Source organism: Paralichthys olivaceus, chromosome 2 (assembly GCF_024713975.1).
Source record: "Paralichthys olivaceus isolate ysfri-2021 chromosome 2, ASM2471397v2, whole genome shotgun sequence".
In the NCBI taxonomy this organism is placed as follows: Eukaryota; Metazoa; Chordata; class Actinopteri; order Pleuronectiformes; family Paralichthyidae; genus Paralichthys; species Paralichthys olivaceus.
Window position 1 is genome coordinate 25,234,102 of NC_091094.1, and position 18,624 is coordinate 25,252,725.

The 18,624-nt window shown below is 41.2% G+C and overlaps 1 protein-coding gene across 3 annotated transcripts in view; it reads left to right on the plus strand.

Annotated features, from left to right (window-relative positions):
* The first annotated feature begins 773 nt into the window (after nucleotides 1–773).
* sox13 (SRY-box transcription factor 13) overlaps nucleotides 774–18,624 on the plus strand; it is a 44,682-nt gene continuing 26,831 nt past the window's right edge. The window contains exon 1 of one of the 3 annotated variants that reach the window (XM_020086285.2): nucleotides 774–1,226. The gene's annotated coding sequence lies outside the window, so the exon portion shown is untranslated. Of the gene's footprint in view, nucleotides 1,227–5,864; nucleotides 5,925–18,624 lie in introns of those variants that run through there. The other 2 variants (XM_020086287.2, XM_069513223.1) reach the window with 2 other exon arrangements.

Consider the following 18,624-nt stretch of genomic DNA (forward strand, 5'->3'; position numbering starts at 1 on the left):
GGAATAGGGGGTTACTGTGTTTCCACCTTCATGCTGGCAGTGGATTCACAGAGCTCGATCAATGTCAGTGTATAAGGGGGAGCCTGTGGTGAGACAGACACAACACATCTCTGATACGAAAATGCTGGCATGCTATCTACAATCACACACAAGGGGGGGGGGGGGGGGGGTGGTAATATCTCGGAACTTGTTTGGTTCAGTAGCATAATGAGGGCAAGACAACTTAACTTACTAATGTTGAACAATCGACAGCTGTTTCACTCCAGTCCACTTGATGCCGGTAATTCAGGAGACTATACAGTAGTGTTGATGCTATATCCATATATCAAACTATGGCAGTAGCTCTCTGTTGGCGGGTGTGTAGATTTGACAAAGTGCACCAAGTGTTTATACTGATGTTATGCTAAACCTGCCTCCAGAGGATGTTAAAAACTTCATGGATGTTTTGATGGGCCACTGACAGGAATAGAATTTAGATTGAAGTAAGGACACAGATTTTATATGCTATTGCTGAGATTGACCAGTTTAAATTAAATGCTATAATCAGCATCAGGTATGTTTAGCACATTAACGCCCCCCCCCCCCCTTTGAGTCTGTCTCTGGATTAAATATCGATGTATTGGAGGACAAGAGTCTGTCAGTGTTGATGGGAAGTAACCCCTCAATAGTCATCAATAGACTGATTCATTTGTGGTAGATCAAGAAACAGATTATCCCCCCCACCACCACCACCCACCCTCTCTCTCTCTCTCTCAGGCCTGCACCTGGAAATCAGTCCCTCTCCCTTTAAGTGGGAGGTGAGCGGCAGGGCGCTGCATGCAGACTGTGACAGTAGGAAACCCGCAGACAGAAAGTCACCGGGAGTGAGGAGGTGAGAGCACAGGTCCGCTCCGCCATCTCCAAAACGTTTACGCACAGCGCTGCAGCATTCCGCCTCCCTCCGTCTCTCTCTCTCTCTCTCACACACACACACTCTCTTCCAATCTCTTTACTCTTCATCGACAAAAGAGAAGAGAGAAAAAAAAATCCACGACTACTAGCCGGCTGGCTGTACTCTGAAGGACCGGGAGCAGCGCACGGAGCAGCCTCTGTCCCAAACCGCAGCGCTTTGCATGCGGTGAGCAGTCAAAGTGCTGAGAGGAAGAGGAGAAAGTTTTTTTTTCTTAATTTGTAGACTACATCAGTTTTTTTTTTACCCGTGGAGAGACCAGGGCGCACGAGGACTGGTGAGTGCTGGTTTACATTTCAGTGTCATCAAATGCACTTCATGCGTAAATATCCTCTGTCTTTAACAAACCCTGTTGGTTTCGAGAGTCCCAGCAGAAACTCTCCGTGTCGTGCAACGTTTGCTTTGAAAACTTCCACAACTCTCCTGACTGTAATGTGTGGAGCTGCGATGTTGGGATCAAACTATATATCAGACCATAGGGAGTTGTTTCAGAATTCCAAAAAACACCGTGCGCTAACTTCCCTGCATCCAAACACAACTTTACTCTAAACTGACTGAACTTCTCTACACCTCCACCACCAGCAGCAGCAGCTCCACCTCTTCTACTCTCTCCTGTCGCATCTTTATTTTCTGTTTCTTAATGTGCCAGAGGCTGCTGCTGCTGCTGCTCTGCATGGAGAGCAGCTCATTGGGGATGGTGAGGATGATGATGATGGTGATGATGGAGAAGGTGATAATGGTGGTGAGGATGATGTTAGATCTGCTGGCAGGTGCAAATGAGCGGCTATCAGCAGGTTCCCCTAGAATAGGTACAGGTGTCAACAGTATCACAATGATGTGAAGTTGTCCTAGAGTGGTCATGTTTTTATAAAATAACATCAAGAAGTACTAAAATAACATCTTGCCATGTGGTGGTTATCTAAAAGTGTAGTTTATAGACAGCGTAGGGTGACGAAATGACACTTGCTGTACAGAAGTGGTCATTTAGCACATAAAGCACATGAATCATGGGGAATTGTAGGTCAGTGTCGTCTATGGTCCCACCCAGAAGGTCCTTTAAGAGCCTTAAGGGGTCCTTAGCCTGAGAAAGGGCAGGAGTAAGTATCTGTCTGTCTGTGTGTGTGTGTGTGTGTGTTAAATGTGGATCAACAGTGAGGCAGAGTCGCTGTGAAACGCCTGAGGACAACCTCAGTGTGAGATCCGCTGCTGGACGGACAGACAGCAGGTCTGGGACCAGTTCAGAGGTGACGTCTCAGGCTCGGTGCAGAGTGAAAAGTGTGTGAAAGCTTGTGGGCATTCTGCCACGGCGGGGGTCGCACTGAGCAGTGAAGTTGTAGATTTGTGCGTATGTGTGTGTTTGCGTGCTTGTCTTTACAGTGGCTGGTTGAATACAAAGCTGTCCGTCAGTGGGGAGTCCCTGACCTTTCTTTCCGTCAGTCTCCTTTCTTTCCTCATCCGCTCTTCGCTCCCATCTTCACACCCCCTACTGCTGCCACCACTCCTTTTTCTTTCTTTCTTTCTTTTTTTCTTTTCTTTCTTTCGGCTTGAGAGAGGGACTGTCATGCTGCATCTCTATATCTCTAGTGGTGAACAGGACACACACACACACACACACAGGTGCTCAATCTCAAGGAGTGGTTTGGCATTTCACCTTTCACCTCTGCCCCTCCTCCTCTCCTCCTGCTTGTGCAGCTTTGTGTTTCCAGGTGAATGGGTTCATGGAGGAAAGGTGACCTGGGTGCTGTCTCCGTACTCTCTCTGTCAGTCGCTCGGGTTGAGTGCATCATTCACCGCAGTAGATACTCGTCAGTGATTGGCCGGAAGGTGTCAGTTTAAACTGTGTTTCAGGACACATCAACAGTTCAGGCACTTGTTTAAATCAAAATCGTATTAAACTGAAAAGGAAAAAAATAGCAGGTATGGTGGAGTCCATCACTTCTGTATTGGAAACACTGTGGAGTGAGTTATAGAGATTATAACACAGCGAGACGAGTTAAAAGGGGAAAAGCTCCGCAAAGAATTGTAAAACATAAAAAAAAATGTGTAAACTCATGCTCGGGTTAGTTTAATATTACCCAGAGCATTACATTCAAGTTAAAGTGTTAAACAACCAAGTAACGTGAAATAAAATACCTGGCGATCTTTGAAAGACAACAACATTTACTTTTTACCCTCCTCGGCACTCGCTGCACATTATTAAAATGATTCTAACCCATTTCCTTACTCGTGCCCTTTTTTTGCCCTCTAAACCAAAATGCAAATACCCTTTACAACAGCAGTAACTGTTTTTTTTTAAGATTGGCAGGTGTTGACTTCAGATATTAGCTATGCTATGGTAATAAATATCAGAGGCACAAACTGGGAATTTAAAAACAAACCAACCCAAACATTTGTTTACAGAAGAAAATGTTCAGAAATCAATAACAGTTAGTTTTATATCCTTTCCCCCCTAATGTTAGCATGTTATATTGATTAAGACTCGGAAATACTAGACTTCACCTCACTTTTTATTTTTGTATATCAGGACACTTTGTTCTTTATTTGTATCTTATTTAATACATGCGTAAGAATTTTGATTAATTTGTTAGATTGGGTATTTGATTTGTGTGTGTGCGTGTGTATGTCTGTTGTGAAGTGAGACTGTGCGGTGTCTGTGTCTGTGTGTGTGTGTATGTGCACTATTTCCTTCACATCCGACGTCTCCATAAGGGCAACAGAGCAGACAAAGGTTTTTTCCCATTTCTTCTACTGACCTCCTATATCCTCTGGACATTGTTCTCTGAATCCTATTGAACCAGGAGTCCACAGAGGAACACTACAATATAGAATAATGGTGTGTCTGTATGTGTGTGTGTGTGTGTGTGTATGTATATGTGTGTGTTTGTGTGTGTGTGTGTGTGTGTGTGTGTGCATGCTCCTCAGCCTCTCCTTCAGCACAGTGTGAGGCCAAGCCAATCACACAGCACAATGCTATGTACGGGGACGCCTTGTGATCTCTTTAAATAAAACCTTCTCGCTGCATTGTGTCTTTTGGAAGAAATCTCCAGAGCTGTGAACGTAAAAACACTCAGATGGTCGACTGACTGACATATCGCTGACATCGCTGACGCTAACAGTTTCATTTACACGCCGGCTCTGACTTCAGGCCGAACAGTAATTCAGAACCAGGATTTATAAACGGCGTCATGTTGTGAGAATCCCATCATTCTGTTGACTAAATTACTGCGATAAAATTAATAAAACTTGACTCGATGAGTTATTGAATTTTTTATTTTACATATATGAAGAGTTTGGGCTTTTGGAGCTTTTTAGAGTTTTAGAGCTGATTGATTCATTGACAATCAGTTGTAACTGTTTTTGAGTTATTTTAAAAGTAAGAGATTGTTACTTAAAATTAATTCACAAAAATACGAGACAATGTTTTTTCTATGATAAATCAAGACATATTGTGATTCTTTCTCATTCTCCTTCATTTAACCGAATAAAACGTCTCATTGAATTTAATATCTATAAAGCGAGACCTGCAAGACTTCATATGCTGCAAAAACAATAATTGAGAAGCAAAGGATCTTGAAGAGTATTATTTTATAGATCCTTTTAAACGGTTGAGAAGACCAAAAGTAACTTCTAACAATTTCAGGTTCTTCAGTGCGTTCAAGCGTTACCCACATATACACAGAACAGCAGGCACAGGATAAAAAGGGTAAATTCTGCTCTGATCTGCACTCAACACGTGCTCACAGGACTTTTCTGTCTTATACACTCATGCTACATGTTTTAAACTTCAGTAAAGTGATGTGAATTCGACTTTTCACACTATTGTATTTGTTGTGTTTTACTCTCTTACAGTAAATAGAAAAGAAATTGTCTTGAGACAATATGCTGCAAACATATTTGTTGGCAGACCAGCAGTCATAACTTGACACCATTATGATTAGTTGATCAGTTTAGTTAACGTCATCATTTTGAAAGCAAAGATGTCAAAACCTCTCCGGCTCCAGCTTTGCATATTCTGCTTTTCTTTGCCTTGTACGATAGTGCACTGAATGTGTCTGCATGTCAGACTGTTGGTCAAATCAAAAAGGAAAGGTTAATATTGGTCTCTGGAAAATGTACAGATAAAATGTGAAGTTATCAATTAAGGTGTTTGACCATTGTAGTTTTTTGTATTTTGTGAGAGACGCTATTGAGGTGAAGGGTCTGATATGGGTTTGTTCTCTATGGATCCATGTTTGTGTTCAGGCCTCATATGGGAATCAAGTGTCTCTCTTCTTTTCTGTGCTTTAAAAAGTGGATAAAAGTTTTATCTGGGTAAATTCTTCTTTATACGTCCATCTACACAGTTTCTGTGGCTCATAGTTTCTTCTTCTGCATTATGGAAGAGGCTGTTGTCCTCATGCTGAGCCATTATGACCTGAGAACACAGTTGTCAGTGATTCTTTATGTCAGTATCACACACAAGACATATACATCCAGTGGTAAGTGCTGAGAAACTGGAGTTGAATGTGTTTTAAATAATAGCTGACGTGAGAAGGTCATCTTGGTCTTTGTTTAAGTATCAAGACACATCTGATCTTCACTTCTTCACATCTTTTTATCTGGGAGGCAAACAGGATGAGGAAGAGCTGTAATTATAAGCGGAGATGTTAAATGTGTCAGGAGAAGCTGCTAGAGTTCGTGTCTTTGTTAAGGAAACACAAAGGTGGAGCACTTCTTTCATGTTCGGCTTCCATCTTCACATCTCTCCTCTTTCCTCACTGGATTTTTAAAAAAGACACTCTCCACTTGTTGCCTTGTGGAGATCAGAAACACACACTTGTTTGCACACACACAGACACATACATAGGGACACAAAGTTGTTCACACTGGGCGGGTGATAAAAGTCCAAGTCCTACTCTTGTGATGAGCCACTCTTAGAGACAACAGCCCACACAAACACTCACACAACCCCTGTGAGCATCTACACACATTCAAGGTAAGATTCCTGCTTCACATGCAGAAACCTTCCTCTTTTTTCTACGAACCCTCAACCAGATGAGTGAGATGTGTTTGACTCACAGGCTTAAGTCTCTTGTTGACTTTTCATGCGTTTGTTTCTGTGGCAGATTCTTTTGAGACGTGTGTAAAAAAAAACAAAAGCAGCAGTGATCAGAATCCACCTGCTCAGGTTTCTGTTCCTATAAAGGTTTTTGAGTAAGTAGGAGATCTTGCTCTGTCCTGCACATACATGGTGAACGTACCCTCTGCCAGCTGTGCCTTGAATGTTCGCTCAGTGGTCCGTGCAGCTTGACATAAGCTCATAATAACATGTTAATAATGCAGGAGTGAAGCCTGTGCGTTCAGCGCTGGCTGGTCTCTTTATCAAATGCTGTAAATCAGTTTTGGCAAAGAAAGAACGGAAGCATCCTTGAACGCTGCCTTGCATTTCCCATGGCACTTTTCAGCAGTCTTTAATCCCTAGAAAAAAAACACACACACACAGGCACTCAAATTTTCTAAACTTTCCCTGCGCCTGTGTCGAACGTGTGCACTGTTGTCTGTTTTCATTCAGCATGCAAACGTCACAATACAAGCTCCTACAGGACTAAGGTGTGTTACATTAAATACAGAGACAAGAGGGAAGCTTTTGTCGGGAAGTATGTGGCGTGTTTCAGGTTCTGCTCTTGGGAAAGGGCTGTAACTGCAGGTTTCTTTTGTCTGGTTGTTCCCGTAACGCTGGACACACAACAGCCCCATATTGTTTGGCACACGGGACAGGAATACGCAGGTTTACATGCTTTATGTGCCACAATAAAATGCTGTAAAAGCTGCTTCTTCCTTTACAGAGGGAAAAGAATAAAAATGTCAGAAGTTATATATATATAATTTAGAGTTGCTATGACCATAATACATTTATAGCTTAAAAAGGATTGTGCTGGATGTAATTAAGAGGTTATTATGACCAAAATAATTAGGATTATAAGTTTAACAATTTACACTTCCAGAAAGACAGAGGGGCTATAAACTTTTATACGTCTCTGCCCCTTTTACTTGTTCTTCAGCGTTATCCGACAGATTTTCTTTCTCATTAGCAAAGACCGTGGATAAAGGTGCATAATTAGCTGGTTTCCATCCTCTTTCCAACTCATTTGTTTATTCCTGCACCAATCGAGAGAATTCACAATCACTCTATTGATAGATGAGCTTGGCGTGCACAAATAAAAACATGCAAGTTTCCTGGTTCATTTACATGACTTTCCCGTCTTGAACTAAACAGTGTCGCTCGTTGTCATAGTTTGTTGATTTAGTTTTCTATGAAATATAACACTCATGCACATGTGTCTGTGTGGTCGTTTGCAAATGACCAGAGACCGTTTGTTTGTGACACCTTAGTCCACTGGCATGATTTGCATTTTGCACTTCAAAATCTGTGAAATCTGAAGGGACAGTCGGCCATTATGTGCCTGCTTTGTATAAGTTGGTTTCTTGTTTGAATATGGCATTTGTGGTGTGTAAGAAACTTGTTTATGCAACAAAATGTCTATGTCAATTTTTTACGGCAGTGTCTCTTCAGACCTTGTGTGATTCTTTCAATAAAGGTCAACTTATTTCTGACGACATTGGGAAAATTACCAGCTCACTCGCACATCCTGCACATTGAGATAAGTTATCTCTGTCTCTGTCATGTACACCTTGCCATTCATATTCAGATGTAAATAATAAGTGATCGGTGAACAGAAAATGTATCCTGTATGACATAAGTCCAAAAGGTTGTATGAGCACAAACACCGTCCTGCTACACGCCGTCAGTACAAACCCTAAACTTTTGTTCCTATACTTCCTCTGCTGGCTGTTCCCAGGCCGCTGGCTGTGCCCCTGCTGGAAGATAAGGATTTTTCCGTGTTTTAATTCTTTTTCATGTGTCTTGGTTATTATCATTAGTTGAAGTGTAACACAATTGAGGGAGAAACCACCCTGATAAATTTCAGCATGTTGCATTTAACCAATTTATCAGCCTGTCACCTCCACAAACAAAGACTCCTGCAGACTGTAAGGACGTCAGTACCGAGAAGAAGAGAGAAGAAAAAGAAGAGTCATTTTCCAAAACAGATGTTTACTGTAGCTTATGTAATTGTTATATATTTTTCCTATCATAATTTTTAATGTTATTTAAACAGGAGAAATAGTGTGAAATAGAGGTTTGTTGGGGCTGCTGTAAATACCAAACTTCAGCATTTACAGCAGCAGGAAGTTTGTTGGCCTGAGTCACAGTAAACTACATTGTGTGTTTGTGCGCTCATGGTGATAAAGACACGTCCCGGTGCAAAAGTGTGGCACACTGATGTGTTTTAAATAGTTTATGGGCAACAGCAGTGGCACACAGGATGATACAGTATGTCACACAGTACTTGTTAGCTGGATCAGATCATTGTTGGTTTTGGTATTTTAATGGATTTTACTCAGAAAGTAGTACATAAAGAAAAATCACTGGGCTTGTCCTTTTACACAACATTGTCTGTTTTATCAGCCATCATCATCCCCTGTGTCTTACATTTCTACCTTTAATCCTTTATTACTCATTTGTTTAGTTGCATCCAGGATAGCGGTTCAGTGCAGGTACACAGGCATTGATCTTGTGATCAACAATCAGAGAGACAAAGCTGTCGTGCAATCATGGTGGTAGCAAAGAAAACTGTCAGGTTACATTTTATATGCAGCAATGAAGCCTGTGTAGAGACAAGTTCAATGGATGGATCAACCAAACATTCGACATTTAACTGTTTTCCGTTATGTACCAATTGTCAAAAGGGATGCAATGGATCTATTGGCAGAAACTAAATGTAAAAAATTCATAGTGTGTTTCATCTAAATTGACCCAATTGTTGTTTTCTTTACCCTATAATGGGTCTGCCATGTTTTTTACAATAGTCCCAACTGGACAAACTAAAACCTTTTGAGCTTTTATGACAACTGAAGCTACCGCAGGTTGTCTTTCATGTTTGGAAGGGGAGGGTGAGGTGAGGGGTTTTCAGCTGCAACAAGCAACTTCTCCACTAGATGCGCCTAAATTCTACACACTGAACCTTTAACTGAAACTTGATCTAACCAGGTCATTTTTGTGTCTAATCTAAAATAAACCTCAACCACAGCCTCATAACATGTTTTCCCCTCCAACAATAATTTGTAACAGTTTTGGAACGTGCAGAAAAAAAGGGTTGGTGTGTCACCTCAGAAAACGCTTATATGTGTTATTTTAGAGGGCGTAGACGTATTTCAATGAATCCATTTAAAATATCTTAATTTTGTTTAATCTATGCTCTGCCATGTTCCTGACCTGAGGCTTACTGGTCTGGGTTCTGAAAAATAATTATATTATGGTTTTCGTCAAAGTTGGTAATGTCGGCATATTTGACTACCGTACATGCAGTAGCGTGAACACTGAGCAAAACACTGACCCCTACTTTCCGCTGTCACTTTACCACATGCTCATGCTATGGTTCATATAGTTTTTTACCATCCACACAGACACTAAGACCTTATAGTTTCAGCTGTGGAAGGCAATTCAGTTTTCTCTCTCATGCACAAAAGTTCTTTCACTCTTCACTTTTCCTGTCACTCGGTATCTGTTGACAGAGACAGCCATAGACTGAATTAATTGAAACTGTGTAACTCTGTGTAAAGTGCTTTGATTGGTCGATTAGATTGGAACTTCTTTATAAATACAGTTCATTTACCAACAACTGCATGACAGGTTTCCACAAACTCAGTACTTCATCTCACATTAGCCTGTTCAGGTCGGTTACTTCGCTCTGACTCCGGGTCGGGTTCGGGGAATATATAAATGCGGCCTGAGCTGCACTCTGGTGTATTTACTCTTTCTGCCTGCTGTTTGGTGCTGAGCAGGTAGAGTGTATTGGCCTTTTTAGAGCTTATTTGTTGAAAACAGCTGCCGGCTGTGGCTGAAAAACACCTTCTAAAGGCTGAGAGAGAAAACCAAAGCATTCGAGTTGTGGGCTGGACAGCTGTAAAGCTCTGTGAAGCTGAGGGGAAGCTGCAGATCAGGTGCTAATTCTCGGTACATTCTTACACATTACAGTACACTGATATTACAAAACACTCGTTATAACAATGTTACTTGTACAGTAAACAAACTCTGGTGTCTGCTGACATTTTCTCCTTCCTGTCTGTGGTCCTGTGTTCATCGCCTCTCTGCCACGTAACTCGACATTTCTGTTTGAATGGATTTCCCTTAGTTGTATAACATAAGGGTTAATGGAGCATAGCTTGATTCATTATTTTCCCCCCACGAGTGTTCCTTCTGTGTTTTCCTTTTTCCAGACGATCTGCGGATGTATCAGCTGTGTAGTCAGTTGTGTGGTCAAGGCCTGTTTGGAGCCAGGCAGCGTGTCATTACGGCGGCCGGCCAGCAACTTCAAACATGATCCTCAGCTTATTGGAGCTGGTTAAGACCTATGGTACTAAGTTGTTTGTAGCATAAGCGGCTATGCTTGTGAAACACACATACACACACACACACACACACACACACACACACACACACACACACACACAGAGAGCGAAGACCTCCTGTGATTTCTCAATGCGGAGTCGAACAGGCCCTCAGCAGAATCACCTGTTGTGTTTCTTACTGCTCAAAGGCGTTTCCATAGTAACACCTCAGAGCCCAGGCCCTTTGGTCTATAAGACCCTCAGCAAACATAGAACCCCACCACCACCATCACAAACTCCATAAAAACACACACACACTCACACACACATTGTGCACACGTGGGTGCTTTTAAGAAGCAGCGGTGAATGGAGTGAGGATATAAAGTGTGCCGGGCTAAAGGAGAGAGCACATTGTGAGAGTCGGGCCTCCTTTGTCTGCGCTAGCCTGAAGGAGCAGGGGGTGGGGGGGCTTTGTGAAGGAAGAGGAAGAAAAAAAAAAGTGGCCTTCATACGCATCCTTTCTTCCCTTTCTCTTGTTCTATCGCTTTATTGGGAGTGCGTTTTGTCGTCTCTCCCCCATCCTCCCTCTCCTCCTCCTCTCTGATAAATGCCACAGTAGCCTTTCGCTAGACGCCACAATAGACGACCTGTTTCAGAGAACGCAAAGGGGTGGGGGGTGGACGAGAGAGAGGGATGAGAGGGAGAGAGGCATGAAAGGAAAAAAATGGCTGCTTTTTAACCTGTGCGTCTGAAAAGCAGAAGAATAAAGGGGCCGTGACTAAAGCCTGAGTCTTGTTCTCCGCTCTTTTCTCTCTCGTCAGTCTTTGTGAAGGGCACAGTTGTGTCATCGGCCTATTTATACATCTTATTTAGAGAGAGAGAGAGAAAGAGAGAGATGTAGCAGGATGGCAACATAGCAGACACGTTATAGGCATGTTATGATTGGTTTTAAAGACGTTAAGTCACATCAAGTCAGCAGAGCTCTGACTTTAATAAACTGAACACTAAATTATCACTTACTGAGCTGTATGTCATTTATCTTGATTTATTTAGATCCCTAAAATGAGTAAATATAGCAATACCATTCTATAAAGTAATTTATTATATGTGAAAGTGTACTGAATCAGAAGTATCAAAAGTAAAAGTGAAATGGACATCAGTAGTGGAAGCACAAAATAAAACGTAATACAATAGTGGCTTAGATTGTAGTGGACTTTTTAAACTCTTGTAGCTCTATGGAGCAATTATTACCTGTGTTTTCAGATTTTTGACATGATTGTACCGCTACCATTGTATAAAACATGTTTTCTCCATTTCTTAATCATTTTTATTTTATCTGGTTATGCCGCAACAAAACACCTTAAAATACACACAGATCACAGTGGAGGCATTACCTGGTGAGTGCTGTGTGACGGGAGTGCGGCTCGTGGGGCTGAACCCGGCTTGAGTCTGACAGAAAAGTCCGAACAGTCAATGAGTGTTTTCCTGTCACGCAGTTGTTGTTACATGTCACATGTGTTCAAAGTTTTCTTCATATAAGCTACAAATTCTAACCGTCACTGCTGGTCCTTCAGCCAATGTGAACTCAAATATTATGTTTGATAGTTTAGTCCGAGCTCCACCCTCTGCACCCTCACCCTGGCGTATTGTTTCTGGTCTCGATGACACTGAAAATCACAGTTTGATCATGAAAGTGCATTTAAGCAGCGTATCAGCTTAAACGTGCACTTACCGTGGTTCACATACTGTTGACGGGAAACGATAACTGAATGAAGTAGAATCTGTGAGATGTCACTTTAAAAGTCCTTGTGTTTTTTTCTGAGCATTGATATTTCTGTGCTTGTACAAACCTTCACAACTTTTCAAATGTGTTGATCCTTCTGTGCTCACGCTGCTCTACTTTTTCATTCCATTTAGTTCGGTTGATGAAAGAGATAACACCATTCATTACTTTATAAAGTACTTTCTAAGCAGGAGATATATGGTTTACACTGCACCAGGTTAAATAGAGAAATCAAAGAAGCTGTTGTGTTCAGCCATTTTCCAGTTCTTTGGAAACTCAACCAGACCTCACTCAGAGATGAATGAAACAGAAACCAGAGTGAAGATGATTCTGAAGAACGTTCATGTTGGACGACAGAGCGGGCTCCTCCTGATCGCTGATTGGACGCTGCACTGTGATTGGGTTCTAACTTTCCAATCAGACTGAGGTGTGAAAGTTCGAACTTTTAACCTCAGTGTCACAAGCGGTTTTCTGTTTCATAACATTTATACAGGAGATCATGTGGCTTTTATTTACTCTCAAGCGCAAAACCATACCGATGTTCAAATTGACCAATCGAAGGAGGAAAATTCATTTTGACAAGCGAGCGGGTACAAGCTCAGCCTGCGTGCACATACACAGACTACATAAACACCATAAACACCATAGGTTCACACATGCATTTCTTTCTTCTGTCTTTCTGAAACCTCACAGCTGATATAGTATGTCCCCCGAGTTTATTCGCCTAATATTATTTTCTACTAATTTGTGAATATATTACAAGCTTAGAAACGTATTGCCCCTTGTTTTTGAGCAAAATATTTATATTAGGCATTAGTTATTAATGTGTGTGAATGAATCAGCATCATATATCACTTTGTTCTTTTGACCTTGTTAGGTCATTCTTACACATATTTCTATCCTCTTCCTCTGGTATTGATTTAAAATGTATTGCATCATTTGGTATGATGGACTAAAGTGTGAGATAGAGATGTGATGCAGCGTATACGTCCGTGTGTGTGTATGTGTGTGTATGTGTGTGTGTGTGTGTGTGTGTGTAGTGGGCGGGCCTCTATGGGGGCAGCCCCTGAACTCCAAGAGGAAACAGGGAGTAAAATGTAGTCTTTGTGATGTCTCTATCACTCTATCGCAGCGCTGGAGTTCTCAACACTGGTCTTTGTGTGATGAACTGACCACAGAACAACAGCTCCATATTGGGGCTTGTAGCTCTCTGGGTCCGATTCTCCACACACACACACACACACACACACACACACACACACACACACACACACGCAAATACTCAGAACAAGAAAAAAAAGCCCTAACAAAAATTTTTGAGGAAACTGAGTGTGTATTCTTGATGAGCTCATTCTTTGGACTGTGCACTATGGTTCAGTACCCTTGACATCAAAAGGCCAAGAGAACAGAGGAAGAGAGGGGAAGGAAAGAAGAAGAGAGCAAGGCTTTTGTGTCTCTAGTCCTGAGAGCTCATTCTCTAATGAGGCCCAGTCAGCAACGCAAGGAAGCTTTGTTCAAGAACTCTCTGTGTGTGTGTGTGTGTGTGTGTGTGTGTGTGTGTGAACGTGTGCATGTGTTGGACACTTGATGTCAGTAAAATATGATTAAAAAAACAAGGTAAAGAAGCAATGTGAGATATCAGATGTGTAAGGCAAAAAGGTAAAAGTAAAAATCTGTGTGAAGGTGTTCTTGTACACATTAGCTGGCGTAAAATCTGTTTTATCGAGTTTTTGCTGTAGGTGTTCCCTGAATTCCCTAAATGTTATTGAGTGTTGCTGATCACATTGGATGAATAATTGACCAAGCTGAGCTCATTGTACCACCTAATTGTGTGACTCCTGATGTCAACCCCACACCGCTCAATAGAGGAGTGAATGCCAAGTGAGGCCCCATAGCAGACAATCGCATGTGGATGCTCATGCAGCTCTATTTATCCTGGATTACACCAGATGCTGTAATTCATAGGTGTGTTTGCACACACATGCAGTGGGTCCATGTGGTTCAAGTGTACAATCTCCAGACATGGGGTCAATGCAGTAATGGAAAATAATCTGAATAATCTAGGTAATTTGAATTTCATGGGGTATAGTTTTCATCAAGCACACCATGAAGGGGGAAGAACAAAGAATTGAATTGTCTGTTTTAAATAGTCTCAACACAGTGTTGTAAATGTAATGTAAATGTGCTATAAAGCAGCTAACTGCAACACTGCAGTGGAATGAATGCTGAATATGTGAATAGTTACAATGTTCATATTCTGACCTGTTGTTAACTCAGATAGGTTCAGGATTTAGATTTTTATCCATTTACAGGAAGGATCAAAATTAGTGTTGTATAACTCTACAGTGACATTTGTATCTTTTTCTTGTTACTATTGGACTGCCAGTGAATTTAAGGGTCAGTGTCGGGTTAAAGTTCAAATAGTTTAACATTTGGCCTCCGATCTGTAAGAATGCGTGTCATGGTTGGTTCATGTGATGCTGCACTTTACAACAATGTTGCTTGACAGGTAAAGCCACTTTAACATACCTCAAACATGTCCTGTTTATCCCTTTTACACACTTTATGGCGAGCTGAAGACGAGGGCTTGTTAACTTACCACAAACTGAAATAAGATGATCAATATAAAATGTACGAGGGTGACAAAAAAATCGATTAAACAATTTTTACAAGGGTTAATTTTAGGTTTCACATTGTCACCCACCTGCAGCGGCTGTAAACAGATTGAAAGAGATTTAAAATATGTGCAGGCCAGTTCTATTCTGTTCTATTTATCACATGGACTCTGGCGGGCTCCATCTAATTTAACACATTTAAAAATGATTCAAAATTCTTTATAATTCTCATGATAACCTGAAATTGTCATAATTGCAGAGCTGTGTGCAGCTTTGCCCTGCTCTCTTTCTCTCTGTCTTTCTCTCTCACATACACATAAAGGTTTGCTTTTTTATTTCAGTTAAGTTTGAGTTAGTTCAACAAGTGATTTTATAGTTTTAGTTTAGTTTTTATTTTGAGGAAATGACTAGTTTCAGTTTAGTTTTTATTTAGTCTTAGTTTTTCCAGGTATTAAGAGAAAGCCTTGACTTGTAGACGCTGAAAAGTGATGAAACAATGTGTGACACCAAATATGGTTTAACAAGTCCTTTTATTTCATTCTTTAACCATCACCTGCAGGTCGGGCAGTAATCGAGGGAGAAAATGAAACAAAGCTGAATTGATTTTTTTTGTAATTTAATTTAAGTTAAGTTTAATTTAAGTTTTATTTCAGTTAACTAAATTATTTTTTCATTGCTAGTTTTAATTTTAGTCTCAGTTTTCGTTAATTATAATAACCCTGATACACATTGACACGTCCGTCACAGTCATATTGGCCATAGACAGCACTGGGATCTGTCCTGCCACGTCTGTGGCCCATTTGACTGTCTGTCAAAACTTCCATAAAGTTTTTACCATCTTTGGCAGGCAGACCTCTTTGTAACACCTGCTGTAGCTTGTCACACTGGTGAACAGGAGAGTGATCAGTGGGCAGTCACACTAATAACAGGTCAGGTCTCCCTCAGTTCTCAGCGTTGTGCACAGCTTGTCTGCCAGGTTTTATTCAGAAACAGCAATATGTTGACATGCTGCGTGGTCAGTTTTATTACAGTCTGTTAGCTGTGAAACCTGTGGCAAAGAATATCTGGTCAGATGGTTACAAAGACCCAGGAATGTAGAGATAGTGAACCAGGTCTGATTGAAATACATATATATATGTTTTACTGTTAACTGAATTGTATCAATCAGTCAAATCTGTTGTAGTGGTTAATGTACACTACTGGACACAGAGTGAGACAGCAGAAATTAATGACGGCACCAAAATAATGTCAAAAAATAGGTTTTTACCTAAGATGCACACACTATACAATAGACATGAAGCTAAATATGAGAAAGTGTTATTATTTGTACGTAGTCAGTTGTAACCATATTGCCACAGAAGCAGCGAGTACAACTGCACTTTGCTTGTAACGCACAAAAAATGTGCGTTACAAGGAGGGTATTTTTATTCTATGTGACAGTTTTCTAAAACCATCAGGTTTTAGGCATAATAATAAAAAAGGAGCTTCATGTTTGAAGGCACCTGGAATAGCTTGAGGTTCTTGAAAATGTCTCACCTCTTATCTGAAAGGTGACTTGATGTGACTATCGAGTAGTCAGATGGTAGGTGGGTGTTATTTCTAGTAAAGCAGCTCTAACATGTTAAACCAGAACTGACTCCGTGCTGTCGGTGCACGTCTTTGCCTGGTCTCCATCACTTTGTCTTTCTTACATCATGTTTCTCGCTGTACTGAAGCTTTGGTGTCGTCCCTCAGTTGTAAGTCGCTTTGGATAACAACATTTAAATATTGTTTGTCTATTACTGCTGCAAAGATCTGGACATTGAGACTACAGACTCAGATTTCACAGCTCCTTCTCTACTCAATTAAAGATTTTATTTAACAGCTTCAACAGCAAGTTATGATTCTAACTTTGTTGCGTCTATGTTGTGTTGTCCTCTGGCCTCGACTTTCATTATTCTGACCCCGCTCTCCCCAGCACCGGTCACATGTCCAGGAATAATAACTAAAGATTAAAGCCAACTTTGTTAGAAAGTGTCTTAACACAGTCACTGTTTTATGTTGGACCGGTATCACGCACATCGAGGCTGCGGTGAACGGTTACCTTTGGCAGCATGCTAATCATGCAAATGAAGCCCCTGTACTGTCGGATGTGAAGAGGCTCTTTGTACTACCCCCTCATGAGTGGAGAGATGGGGGTAGGAGGAGGTATAGGAAGGGGAGGTTGGCTAGGTCAGGGGTAGCAGAGAAGTACAGTAGAAAAGACGGGCGTTAGTGGTGAGGGAGCGCAAGTCACTATGACTTGTGTCGGTTGCTCAGTTCCAGTCTGGAAGCGCCGTTGGATCCCCTCACATCAACCCGGCTGCAGCAGGTCAGTACAGATGATGGAAAGAGAGGAGGGGTATGGAGGGATGACCGTGCCAGGAGTGTTGTTTTGATTTTAGTTTTAGACTTAAAAGCAGCATTGTTTTCAATTTACTTTCAGTGTCACACTTTCTTTATATTAAATAACAATTTCTTCTTTATCCTCAAACTTTTCACCAACTTAAATTTTTTCTCTGATGTGCTGAATCTACACACAGATAACCCTCTCTGATTACTAATCAGAGATTTAGGTTTAGAGAAACCAGTTGATTCACAAGAACCTTTTTATTAATTTACTAGAACCCGGACCAGGCCCTGTAGGTCCCAGCTGGCACAGAGTGCTGGATTGTTTTATCAACCTTAAGCAAATAAAGCTAACTGTGAAACATTTCCCTAATCATTTGTTTATACATTGCTTCACACTTGTCATAACAAGATGGCCCAGCATGTTGCAAGGTTACCGTAAGAGCGCTGTCACCAAACGTCGCTAACAATTGAACATTGTGTGAGAAACTTATTGTTAAATGTTTCCCCTTCAGGCAGAACTATGATGGAACTGGGTGTGGAGATATGCAAAGATGTAGGTGGGAGATATTTTACATTCTTTTTTTTATTTTGATAGATAGTTGTACCTGAGCCAGCTGACGGAGGCATACTGTTTCTCTCTGATGTGCTCCTGCAGAAAACATCCTGCCATTACACCTGTCAGTCTCAGGGATGACAATGAGAAAGTCTTTATTTGCTTATCACCAAGTAAACCTCTTTAGATTCCTAACACTTTATCCTGCTGCTCTCCACTGCTGAGACTCGCTCTCTCTCTCTGTCAATTGTGCACTCTCTGCTATTCTGCCTCAGGCACTAGTTGGAAAGTGACAAGGAGGATATAAACCTAACAAGCTGCTCCCAACGGGAGGGGAAAGAATGAAAAACACTGAGAGAAAGAATAAGGAAACAAAGGAAAAGAAGAAAAAAAGAAAGGTAGAGAACAACCGAAAAGGATTTGCTTCGCCAATCTCCCTGGGGGTGAAATGTTAGGTTTTTACGTGTTAGGACTTGTTGGGTAACTGACGGTTTTGTGTGAAGTGATTCTTGTGTCGTGGGAAGTGTAAGGTTTCAGTGTTGTGAGAGCTCAAAGGAGAGGAGCTGATTTTTATCTGAAGGTGGAGACATGTTCCCTGTGCCCATTGGCACCCTCCATCGCCTCCTCCTCTGCTGCAAGTGGAGCTTTTCAGTTCCCAGTGGGGAGACAAGTGCCTAAAAATCCTTTTTGGCCTCCTATGGCAGCCATGTTTTCCTATGTCCTGCACGAAAAATGCTACTACAAAGATCAATTCCCACATTTTTATTAAATAGTTCCAACGTTTTAATTGTTTCATTCCCATGTTTTTATTAATTTGTTTGCACATGATTAGTGTAAATATGCAGAGAGACTGCACAGACCAGTCTGTGTTCTATCATTCTCACTGTCCAAGGACAAGTCTCAGAGACACTTTGAAATTAAATAA